The sequence below is a fragment of the Nanorana parkeri genome, unplaced genomic scaffold, assembly GCF_000935625.1.
Source record: "Nanorana parkeri isolate BGI_ZX_2015 unplaced genomic scaffold, ASM93562v1 scaffold13, whole genome shotgun sequence".
In the NCBI taxonomy this organism is placed as follows: Eukaryota; Metazoa; Chordata; class Amphibia; order Anura; family Dicroglossidae; genus Nanorana; species Nanorana parkeri.
Window position 1 is genome coordinate 2,926,310 of NW_017306281.1, and position 13,421 is coordinate 2,939,730.

At 44.4% G+C, this 13,421-nt stretch overlaps 1 protein-coding gene across 2 annotated transcripts in view; it reads right to left on the reverse strand.

The window, feature by feature from the left end:
* The window catches only part of CCDC92 (coiled-coil domain containing 92), a 33,617-nt gene extending 20,412 nt beyond the window's left edge, over window positions 1-13,205 (reverse strand). The window contains exon 1 of one of the 2 annotated variants that reach the window (XM_018557113.1): window positions 13,190-13,205. The gene's annotated coding sequence lies outside the window, so the exon portion shown is untranslated. Of the gene's footprint in view, window positions 1-3,984; window positions 4,073-13,189 lie in introns of those variants that run through there. The other variant, XM_018557105.1, reaches the window with a different exon arrangement.
* Between the last annotated feature and the right edge of the window lie 216 nt (window positions 13,206-13,421).

Here is a 13,421-nt window from a genome sequence, read left to right on the forward strand (position 1 = left end):
TTTTATGTGTGGGGGGGCTTAGAAGGGGAAGTGTATTATTTTATGTGACTGGGGAGGGAAGGGAGGGGATTATTTTCTGTGTGCGGGGGGGCTTAGGATGGGGGTAGTGTATTATTTTGTGTGTGCAGGGGGACTTGGGACAGGGGGAGTGTATTTTTTTTATGTGTGGTTGGTTGAGTGGGTAACGTTGGGAAGTGTATTAGGCCTTGTTCACACCAAGCGCGGAGCAGATCCAGACCAGAGCAGGTGCAGAGCGGATCAAAACTGCGTCCAATGTATTCCTATGGTATTTTGACCTCCAGTTCACATCGCAGCGTGCGGATCCAGACCAGATCCAGAGCAGGTGGAAAAACTGCGGCAAGCCCTATTTTACCTGCTCTGGATCTGCTCTGGAACGCATCAAAAACGCATCTAAAACGCAAAAACACATCTAAAATGCATGCAAGTGCCTGAAAGCCCATGTTAAACTTAATTTTTTTTTTACCACAACCGGCCCTAAACGCGTCAAAAACGCGGCACAACCCACTGCACTGCGTGTGCAGAAACCTGGCCGGATCTGGTCTGCATTTGGTGTGAACAAGGCCTTAGTGTATGTATATATTAGACACCATTCACACCATTATTTTAGGTACGATTAGGGATTCCTGTTTTAGGAACTTGCGTTTTCCTGCAGCAGGAATCCCCAATCTGCCATTTACAAGCAACTATCATAAGATAATTTAAGAGGATGTGTTTAGGGGTGGAGTTAAGGCCGGGGCAGGGTAGGGGTTAGGTGGGGCAACTAGTAGTGAGTAACTCTTAAAGGAGAACTATGTGGTCAGGGCTTTTCCCCATAGTTCTCCTAAGGGTCATGGGAGAACACAAACTAGCGTCCTCCCATCACCCTAAGCTCAGTATACCGCGAGCTACGACTCGCGGTATACTGAGACGCCGCAGCCGAGACGGATCCCGACATTACTGTCAAGATCCACCCAGCTGTGCCTGCCCCCTCCCATTCCGCCAGTCAGCGCTGGAGGATCGGACAGGGGAGGGGGGCAATCTCTGCAGGGACCCGTGAGTGACAGTCATGGCTCTCTGCAGGGACAGGATCGAGAAGTGAGCAAGCGACGGTATGTGTTCGCTCACTTCCCGATCTACTGAGCCGACCTGTGACAGTTTCATTGTCACAGGTTGGCTAGAACTATGAGGCTGAGTGATTATCAATCGCCTCATAGTTCTCCTTTAAGGCCTGGCTAGTATCTCAGGACCTGCATTTTTGAGCCCTGTTCTAGATAATTGCAGGTTTTGTATTCTTTGCATACCTTATTTTTCTTTTCCTCCCCATTCTTCTTACAGTGACCATTTTTACTAAGAGCAGATGAATCCATCTCCCCTTTACTTCCTGGAACTCTGGCACATGGCTCTAGGACATGTGACCGTGCACATCATCTAAGGGGAGGAAAATGCCTTTCCCTGAGATCTTGTGAGATTACAGATGAGATTTCCCAGCAATGCTCTGTTGATGTAACCTTCCCAGGATGCAATGCTTTGGCACATTACACCATTTGTGCCAAAGAGGACCAGGAAGTAGAAAAACTGTAACTGTAAGTAAAATAATGTTTGTCTAACTAATGAATGTAAGATGATTTCATATCAGCATGCAGGGCTGTATCAGCAATGCACTGCTGATGTAACCTTCCTATAATAATTTGTGCCCAAGTGGACCAGGAAGTAGAAGTAAGAAATTGTAAAATAAAGTAAAATAGAAATATGTTTAACTAATGAATGTAATATGATTTGTTTTCATCAGCATGAATATCTAAATGCTGATGTGATTTTTAGCCAAAGGGGGTAAAGGTCCACTTTAACCCTTGCAGTGCAGGGGTAGCCCCACTGCAGGGGTATATTTCTGGTTTACCCGGAGATGGCCATTAAGTGCTCCATTAGGAGGTCTCAATTGCAGCATGAGGCAACTACTGGCAGCTGTGGGTACTGTACATGAAATCAGGAACCATCATTTATCATTCCCAATCATGAGATCACCAAGATTAGCCAATTGTAATGATCATTTTGAAGTGGGGAAATTGCAACTGCTCAATGACATCACCCATCTCCGGAACCAGGCTACAGCAGGGGTGGACAACATAATATAAAAATAGTTTATACAAACACATAATATATAGCATACATAATGTAAAAAAACACATCTAGGTAACCTCTGGGTCAAACTTCACAGTGCACTTATATCCATACTGGTTCAGAACAAAAACACAATATACTATTTAACATCTGTAACATACTCATCTTGAACTTTGACTGTATACACAAAGCTGCTTCTAATTTCGATCTGCCCCCTGTGCTTGTATCCTGGGATTTTACCATCACCAATGTTATTTTTTATCATAGTGTTTGGTGCTTTTTGCATTGGATATATTACTTAAAATATAGAAATGGTTCTACAATTTCAAACACTATATAAAAGCATACACAAACCAGTGGCACAATCCAACAGTTATCTCGAGGAATTCCATTATGATTATTAAATCTACGTTTCTAAACCCCAAATATCTGTATTTGCCATAGCACGCATTCAAAGCAAAATGAAATATCAATCTAACATTGCAGACTCTTACTGTAAATCCGTGTACTTGTCTGTGGCATCATTCTCACAGTTTGAAGTAACCCGTTTGTCTCCTGACACAAGCATTTGTCATTTTGTTAATAGCTATTACAATTAAATGCACCAATTGTCCTACTAAAACAACAAAATAAAAACATGTTTGCATGTAAATGAATAAATTATAAGAAAGTTGGATTGTAATATGCAAGCACAAAGTGAAAGGCAAGGGAAGCGATTACCAAATGCCTGTGTCTTATGGGTGTGTCTGAGCAAAATTCTAACTGCAGAACAATAGTACAGTGACAGCTGACATAATTCTTCCGGTTCTCTCCCTAGACACCCCCTGCTTTAGGTCCTATTACATTTGTCTGTCCCATGTCTGCTGTTCTATCTGACCAATAAAATAAAGCTCTCCAGCTGATCACATACAGCAGTGCCGTCCACACAGAAATGGTAGCACCCATACAGAAACAAAAGAAGGACAACTTTTGGCAAAGTGGCAGATTGAAGTAAAATATAAGCATGCTTGCACTGTTATACAAACCCATATTTATATCAGTTAAAAAACTACAGCATATGAATACAGTACTGGGTTTATTCAGTAATGCAGTGCAAACATGTGTATGTACCAAGCGCAGTTTTCCTTAATGAATGACCCGAGAACAGAAGATATTTTGTTTGTTCAAGATAATTATCAATGCAAACACATTATGACACAAAGCCAGGGACTGTCCTGCGATTTTCACTGTAGCTACAGCTGTTTGACATTGAGAACTTTTCAGAATTTGACCAAAAATAACAGGATGCTTTGATCTTATTTTAGAAAACAAGTTGCAGCAATCTCTACAGGAGAAATCAAATGAAAGCCACGTGGCATGAGCTATATGGTTGTCTTTTATCAACACAATCTGTAGAACAAAAAGGTAGCAGGTGGACCCCAGGCTACTCCCCCCTGGAGCTCAGTCTAGGTCATATGAACAAATGGGCTCGGCTCCCTTTGTATTTTCCGTGAGTAACTTGTTTCATTCTAAACCCTAAATACATATCAAGTTCTTGAAGCTACAAAAGCTGACCTAGTTTCTCCAGCTGAGCTGCCTTTTCCGACGGCATGCTCTATAAAACACCTAAACAAAAGGAAAAGCCTGAAGGCTGTGACAGTAATCATTAACAAAGACAATGATCCGTCAGTGGTGGAGAAGTTGTGCAGAGACACAAGACAGAGTCATGTAGGATCAAAGTGTACACACGCAGGCACAGTACCAGTCCGGGAACATAGTTGACATCTGCAATGCGGCTCCGATCATCTTCACTTTCATTGATAACATAGCTAGAGGCAGCCATGGGTTAACTTATACTAGCAGATGATTATAGCTAAGCTTGATTACCTCTGTACGGATAACTCGCCGTGTAGATTTCAGCACCACATGAAGACGGGTCAGCTCATTAGAGAGCGCTGCTGTGCCACCATTCACATATCACTGGACATGTACTGTCACAGGACGATGATCGTACGACCCTCATCCTCTAATGATCACTGGAGGAAAACGCCCTTCACATCCCCGCGGTAAGATATGGATCGTTTATTCCCTGCACACTGATGACGAGAAAGGGAGGGCTGGGAGGAAGGCACTGCCCTCCCTACACAACCAGTTTGAAGGATCCGACACGGCTAAAAATACACTCCACAGTCACACACACTGCACCCCATCACATAATCACACCTAGGAACATGCTATCCACATCAGTAATATGTACCTACAGCTCACAGTGCTGCCTGCACATTACTCTGTACACTGCTGGACACAGGACAGGACACACCTGAAGGTGCCAAACCCTGACAACATCTATAGGAGCTCGGACAACCCCCCAGAATGATTACTAGTATGAGTTTATTACAGTGAGTTAAAGAAGAACTCCAGGAAAATCACATCTTAAACCTTGCAGTGGGACTACCCCGTAGTGAAAGGGTCAAGTGCTCGCTTTGTCTAGGGAGCTAAAATAACAGAGACATACTCACCCGAACCGCAATCCCCACTGGTTCCTAGACCAGTCCCTCCAGCCTCCCTCCCCCCCACTCCAGCGGTCTAAGGTCCCATAAGTCATCCATTCTAATACAAGTGCATTGGATGTCAGGATGCCAACGGACATTCCATCACTGGAGCAGAGGAGTGAGGCTGAAGGGAGTGGTCTAGGAACCAGTAGGGATCGCGCTTCGGGTGAGTATAGCTCTGTTATTTTAGCTCCCTAGACAAGACAAACGACACTAAACTCAGGAGTTAAATCTTAAAAACGTGTTCAAGTACCCTTACTATTACCAAAACTCTGTACTTGTGTATCACTCAGCTGTAGATCGTCAAATCATCTCTGAATTGGTGCCGACACTGTCCTTCCTTCTGGAGGGTGGCTACTTTTGTTCCCCATGATACCTGTGTGTGTTGTAAAGTAGCCACCACTCCAAGCTCACTCCTGTGATGGACTACAATCTCAATACAAATTAGTAAACTAAGGGGTCTATTCATTAAGCTGCCGTAGGCAGCCGAGTGAAAGAACGACCTGAAGTGAAGCTGTTCGGCTATTGACTTAAGGCTTGTACATCCAAACATCGGGTGGCTTCACGTGGCTTCGGGTCGGCCAACATGCTCAGCATGTTCGGCCTACCCGAAGTGCAGGAGGAGTTCGACTCATCCGATCCAACATCTGGATCGGCTAAGCCGAACCTCCCGCAGGCTACTCACTGCTGTTCGGCCTATTCTTATAGATGCCGAACAGCAGTGAGTGAATAGCCGAATGCCGCTGAGCAGCATTCGGCTCGGCTGTTCTGCTCGGTCCCTCAGAGGGACCGAGCAGAACAGAAAAATAGTTTAAAAAGTAAAAAAAAAAAAAAATAGAAAACGATTGTGCGGAGCTAGCAGTGACAGGTAGCTCAGCCCAATCGTTTTCTTTTGGCCGGCGGTTCTGCTGCCGTAAAAAAAAAACTCTCCCGGGAAACCGAAGGGGTCCTGGGGCCGAAGCTAGCAGAAGGATCGGCCGAAGCTACGGCTAGCTCCTTCAGCTGCTTCGTGAATAGACCCCTAAATGTGAGATTGTAGTCCATCACAGGAGTGACCTTGGAGCGGTGGCTACTTTACAACATACTCAGGGTACATTTTTGTTAATAGTTTAGGTACTTGAATGCATTTTTAGTGCCACTTTAACCCTTGCAATGTGGGGGTAGCTCCACTGCACGGGTTAAGATTTTATGTGCCCCTTGTAGAGGGGCTAATCCCTGCACAGGAAGGGCTAACTGCGTGTTATGGTTATGCCTAGGGGACCGGGTTACATAGTTACATAGTATTTGGGGTTGAATAAAGACATACGTCCATCAAGTCCAACCCATATAGGTCCACGCATCATCTCATTCTTAGGAATACTGGTATCATGCGTGTTATGGTTATGCCTAGGGGACCGGGTTACATAGTTACATAGTATTTGGGGTTGAATAAAGACATACGTCCATCAAGTCCAACCCATATAGTTCCACTCATCATCTCATTCTTAGGAATACTGGTATCCCTGGTTATTACGGTCCCTCAAGAAATTGTCCAAACGTTTCTTGAACAAATCTACACTCTTGCCTGAAATCACTGCAGATGGCAGTGAGTTCCAGACCCTAACCGCTCTTACTGTAAAGAACCCTCTTCGCCCATTGTGCTGGAATTTTTTCTCCACCAACTTTAGGTGGTGGCCTCTAGTCTTTGTAATGGAGTTAATCTCAAACAGTTTGTTGCAGTTAAAGGACTTTTACTTACTGTATCCCAAAGCCTCTGCTCTGCAAGAGGGGGAGAGCATAAAGGAACCTGGCCTTGGGGCAGCAGAGAGAGTAAATCTGGCAGTGACGTGTGGTACCCCTGGTTCCGGGTGAGGCATTCCCCAGCCTCGCCCCCAGCACGTCCCACCCACCGTCGGCTGAAGTTCCACCCCGCCGACCGAAGCCCCCAACCTGGTCCCCACGCTAGTGTGCAGGAGGAAGGGAGGAGACAGGGAGGAGCTGAAGCTTGAACCACTTGAAGCTGACAGCTTTTTCCTCCATAATACTAGGTGAGGCTCTGCCTCCCCTGACCGCACGTCCCTGAAATCTGGCCCTGCCTGCACTCTATCAGTCAGAGGCCCGCTGACATCATCACCTCTAAGTAGGTAAGTAAAACTGCTTGACCTGACACAAATGGGCAGTTAAAGTGACATTAAAGTCAACAAATTTTTTCCCTTATCATGTTAATGATAGCACTTACCTTAAATGATGTCTCTTAATCCGATCTTCCTCTTCTTTCCTGTCATTTTCAGCCTTCTCTCCAGCGCTGCTGCGCGTTTCCGATCCAGCACTGACTCCTCTGTCCTTGCTGGCACTTCCTGTCCCACGGTGTCTGCATGCGGGTGCACGCGTCCATAGACTTACCTTGTGTCTCTCCTCGTCTTCCAGACGAAAATGTGAACTGCGCATGCGCCCGCTCGAGCAGTTTCGAATTATCGGACGGGAGCGCGCAGCGAAGACAGGGATTTTTTTTTCAATGTTTTGCATATATCTATTGCTTGCTAGCAGTAGATATATGCAAAAAAAAACAAAAACGGAGGGTTTAGAAACCCTTTAACCCTTGCAGTGCCGGAGTGGCCCTGCTGCAAGGGGAGTTTTTTAACCCAACAATAAGCTTGAAGGATTTAGTAATCAGGCTGATATGACACAGTAGGAGTATTGAAGTTGTGTAATCAGAATACTCTATAACAGCACCTAAACCACTACTGCATTTAAAACATTTTTTTAAATTGAATAAAGTGAGGTAAGGAGGTTTCCTAATGATTCAGACCAAGGATATACTCATTTTTACCAGATCTACCCGTTTTCACAAAAGATCACAAAAGCACTGTGAACATTTACTGCACAGTTGTAAATGGGATTCTATGGGGTTGATTTACTAAAGGCATAGAGGCTGCTTCCTTTTGTGAGGGAATTTTCCTTAGTTTGGTAAATGTGGTGAAATCTCCTTTTGCAAAGAATACCCAATAACGTGCAAATAAAAGAAAACAGTACTTCTACCTGTACATGATTGGTTGATGGAAGTCAGCAGAGCCTTATCTCATTCACTAAACTAAGGGAAAATTCCCCTGGAAGTGGACAACCTATTTACTTTTACTAAATCTGCCCCCAATACATCTAACTCCTACTGATCACTGTATCATCATCATCTGGGTATTTTATTACCAGAATACAACACATGCATGATGCATACATATTTTACATCAATTTGTTTCTCTTACAAGCCCCCCATGTGATATCAGATGGTGGTGACAGGTCCTCTTTAAGGTGATACTGGGGGTCCAAAAGACCCCTAGTGTCACCTTTCCACTTTAAATAATCTATTGAAGTGCAGATCGCACTTCAATAGCTTATTGCTGGGCATCAGGAGCCCAGCAATGACAGCTATGGGGCTGGAAGTGATATAATCTGCATCGCTCACCGTCCCATAGTAGGGGGAGGGGGATCGGTGAACAGAGGTTCACCGCTCTCCTCCCCAGCTTCCCAATGACACCCGGCAAGCTGGTCCTGGGCCCATAGGAGGGGCAGCGGAGCCCAGGAAACAGGGCGGTGGTGTCGGGTGGCGGCAGCTGAACCGTCAAAATCACTTCTCCTGTAAAGCCGGCCGCCGGCTCTACAAGACTGAACAGTCATCTGTTTTTCCCCTTCAGACTTCATGACGGGATTATCCCGTCTTGGGTTGTGAAGGCGTTAAATAAAAAAGTGATAAAATACAACCTGTATAATATTAGTTAGCTGACACAATCCGCACTATGCTTATGGTGCCTATTCCTCCTTACCATCTTGTCTTGAATTGTATTGTAACTGTTATGTCTTCCTTATATTGTAAAGCGCTGCGCAAACTGTTTGCGCTATATAAATACTATGTAATAATAATAATAATGTACTGACAGACCATGCAGCCTTTGCCCAGAATACATAATTACTATTCCAAGGTTTCCCAAACTTTGGTCAACTGTGTTCAGTTATGGAGTCCCCGGTGGTAATACCACATAGGACTTTATGCTTTCTAATACTAGTATTCACTGCCTCTATTTTTACGTGATTCTCATCTATTTTGTGTAGCCTTACTATTTGTCTTTGTTTATTTGATGGTGATACCTCATACCAAGCTCTTAGCCTATTGAGTTCGAGATACCGAACTAAAGGACCATCCAGTTTGTATAGCCATTCCGTTGTAAAATGAATATGCACCTCTCACACGTGATGTTTTGATGTACTATGCGGGACTTTCCAACATCGTGGTCCTTTACTGTACATCTATGACCAACTCCGCTTGGATGACTTGATGTGTATGACCCTTTTGTATGTCATTTTACTTTTTCTTTCATTCAATAAAAATCTTCAATGAAAAAAAAACAAAACTGTGTTCAGTTATCAAACTTTGCAGCATTCCCTTCCCATATACTAATATGTGTAACAATTGTACCACTACTATGTATACCTTCAGTACATAGCTACTAGCACTAGCTGTACTAGATATCCATGTACACTGCAACTGAGCGTCTCCTTGCACTGCTTCTCCCTCTCCCTACCTGAGCTCTGCTGTGCTGGGAGTTTTAAGAGTCTGACACCAGGTCAAATTCAGCTCATTACACCGCTTTTATTTAAACAAATACATGTAACCACGTAATAATGAATACAGAGCCACATTCATTTGTGTTTTTTTTATACCTGCCTGGAGTTCAGCTATAAATTAGAGAGATACAATCTGAATGGAAAACCCTATTGTTGCTCTCTCTTTAGAAAATCCATAATGCAATGTGCAACCAAAGGTGAACCCTGTATAAAATGTTTATTTTATAAATATATTATTTAAACAGTAAAAATAGTGAGTTCAGAAACTTAAACATAAAATTGTCTTCAAACCATTATCATTTCCTTTAATAAATATTCCTATAATGCCTGACTTTGGGGCCATCTTAAAAAACAATCATCCACAAAGAAACAAAAAGTGTATGAATATTGAGCAAATCAAATAACACTTGGTGCTGTCCCTTATAAAGAATTCATTGTGTGAGTGGCTATGTGAAATATCTGCATGTCCAGAGCTTTATGCAGATTTCTCTTATAGTTGGGAAATTTTAAAAAAGGGCACCAAATGTAAGCTTTCCCCACGGCTTGCAAATCAGGAATCAGGTCCGAAATCATGAACTTGATTTAAAAAAAAAAAAGAAGCTCTCTCAATCTATATATATAGAAAATGTTCCACACTATTACAAATGAAGCCCGCGGCACACTGCATGCGAAGCCGTGCAGAGCAAAGCAAAGCTGTCAGGCACGGGAGTTCGCATGCAGTGTGTGAGCTAAGCGCAGCCAGATGAAAGACTGCATTTTCAGCCAATCGGCTTGTGTGTAACAACCGAATGGACTTCTCATCGTGACGCGCGGCTAAAGGATACAGTCCGTGTACCCATCGCACTCAGAGCCGCTGCTCCAACAATGGAGGGTGGGTGCAGCAGGTGTCAGCGGGTGGCTTCCGACAAAATATCTGTAAAGGACACTGGCACTCCAAAGCAAGTTCAGTACGTGTTTGTTAACGTACTAGTTGCAAGTAGAACACTCTAAACAACGTTTTGGGGTCTCACAGGATCACCTTCATAAGGCAAACAAACTTGTACTGAACTTGCTTTGGAGTGCCGGTGTCCATCCTTTACTGATTGGCTAAAGATGAAATTTTTCATCTTGGCGCGCTCAGGAAGCGGACGTGCCAGAGTGAAAATGACATGCCACACTGCACGTGAAGGCGCGTGCACCGCCGCGCTGCTTCACTTTCAATAAAAGATTGTCGCTTTTTCACAGTGATAGCGGATGAAGCGGATATGTCAATTACAAAGAAAATCCAAATGAGTGTCTTTACTGGTTGCAGTTAGTAATTTATTCTTCTACTATAGTTAAAAATGAACTTTATTCTACTCAAAGGAGAACTATGGGGTTAAGGTTATGTGGTTTCCCCATAGTTCTCCTTAGGGTAAAGGGAGGGCACAAACTAGTGTCCTCCCATCACAGCGTCCACCCAGCTCAGTATACCGCGAGCTGTAGCTCGCGGTATAATGTGACGCCGCAGCATACCGCGAGCTGCTGCTCGCACTATACTGATACGCCGCAGCTGAAGCGGATCCCGACAATTGTGCCGGGATCCGCCCAGCTGCGTGACTGACAGCTGGCTCTGCCTATCTAGAGGCAGAGCCAGCTGTACCCGCCCCCTCCCCTGTCCGTTCCGCCAGTGCTGGCGGATCGGAGCGGGGAGGGGGGAATCCAGCCCCTCCCCTGTCACGGCAGAGAGCCGTGACAGGATTGAGAGGTGAGCGAACGCCGGTATGTGTTCGCTCACCACCCAATCTACTGAGCCGACCTGTGACAATCTCATTGTCACAGGTCGGATAGAACTATGAGGTGAGTGAAAAGCACTCACCTCATAGTTCTCCTTTAAACAGGACATTGCTCAGTCCTGGCTGCTGTTCAGGCAACAGTGCAGCCAACCGCATCTTGCTAGACAGAAGCAAGCACAATGAGATGTGATTTGAACTATAATTTGTGAATTACAAAGATGACATCAGCTATAGAAGAAGATGAATGTTACTCTTATTCTATTCCCTGTTTGCCGACATTCTAAGGTAAACCCCTCACAATCCTGGGCAACTCAAATGTAGCAAATGATAGAAAAGGTGCGTCATCAGAGGTCACCTTCAGTACAAACTGCATGTCAAAACCTAAAAAGTAAATACAAAGCTTCAGCTTATACATTTTTTAAGAATTTGCTGAGGTTTGTGATAAGTTTAATTCCAAATTGCATGGAGTAAAGGGGGGCGTGACTACACGTGGCATGTGAGCGGATGTCCTGCTGAGGGTTCCGGCGTGTCATCCTGCACGTTGATCTGGTGTCCATTCGAATCTCCTGCGTTGACCGGTGTCCGGCTTGGGCTCGTGAGCGTTTGGGTTTGGATCGGCTCCTGGACTCGGGCTGGCAATTTATCTGGGGAGGGTGTCCTTGTGGCTGTCTCTGGATCGTTTGAGATGATGAAAAGAAACGAGAAAAAAAAAGAAAGAGACCGGTACTGCAGCTAGTCTGGGGTCACAACCTGGTGGGTCTGTAACAAAACCGAAGCAACCTGTAAGTAAGCAATCTAAGGATTGCTCCAAAGATGTGGTGGCATGTTTGGAGAAGTTTGCAAGACAATCTCCAGGGGACTCGTTACCCTTAAACTTAGAAGATACTATCCTTGGCATAGTGGAAGGTGTGGGTAAGGATGTAATAATACTCCACTGTTGCATCTCCACATCATATCATTTATATAGGATTATAAGGTTTTTTTGAAGATATGTTTTAGGTGGTATTAGCTAATTTTACGTCCTTGTAGTCTCTTTTTATGGAATTATTCATGAACGCATTTGTAATATTGGATATAGCATTAAAACGGGGAATAATGTATGGGAAAGGGTTTCTATTGATGTTGCTCTACCAATATTAAAGTGACATTAAACCCTCAGATTTTTTAACATAAACCAATACTGTAATGTGTGCCTTACTGTAATCCATGGTTGTTTCCCTTCTCTTTGCTGCTCTTCCTTTTAAATCCTCATGTCTTCTCATGCTGGGGGAGAACTTCCTTTTGCAGCTGAGTGCCTCTTCCTGTAGTGCTGGCTCAGGTTTCAAACGTACACACAGACACCATGTATCCATTTCAGAGACAAGGCAGTCTGCTGCAAAGGGAAGTTCTCCCCAAGCATGAGAAGAGATACGGATTTAAAAGTGCAGCAAAAGAGCAGCAAAGAGAAGGGAAACAACCATGGATTACAGTAAGGCACACATTACAGTATTGGTTTATGTTAAAAAATCTGAGGGTTTAATGTCACTTTAAGTATAGGGAGTGAAGACATCTAGTGGTGGAATTGAAGTATTGCAACTTTAACACATCAGGCAGATAAATAGAGGAAAGATATGAACAGTTGATATGCACGCTATCCCCTAGAGCAGTGGTTCTCAACCTGTGTAACCTCAGGACCCACATTTGTCCTTGGTCATTAAGTCTCGACCCAAGTCACACCACACTGGAACGCGGTATTGCGGTTGTGTTTGGGGTGATAGTCAAATGAATGGCAACACACCTCCTGTACCAGAACGTGCAGTAGGTGCGATTGCGTGGTACCTAGCTGAGAATTCGGGTTGCAGGGATATGTTTCACCCAAAAGGTATTAAATGGATAAAGAAGGGCAATAGGGGGTCATTGGGAAATGGAGGATACAAATACGGTACATAAGAGTCCTATACTATCACCAATGTACTAAAAACAAATATTTGTTCTGATCAGAACTAGAATGATGGCCTATATTGTGCCTGGTCAGTGAGGGAAACAAGCCATTAACCATGTTACAGGGTGTATATACCAGGGATACCAGCACTGTGGGGACACCAGCACTGCCCCTCTCAGATTATGTCATGCAATGTATGTCCACCAGGTTTAACCCACAATATGCATGCAATGCTTACACGGAAGAAGCAGGTTATGTCATGCAGTTACTGAGGTGGCTAATGTCTGCTGGCCGGGTCCTTCCGTTCCTTATCTCCCCAAGCTACCAGTCACAGTAATGCGATGCATGACTGGGGGCCTCCAGCTGCCCGTGACTCCCAGCTCCTGTTTACTGTAAAATAAACCCAGATGTCTGTCTTTTGACCACCGGTTGAATTAGGGTGCGGCGGCCCTTGGGGTGACTCCTTATCCTCTCATAGAGAGCTGCACCGGGACCCAGCTC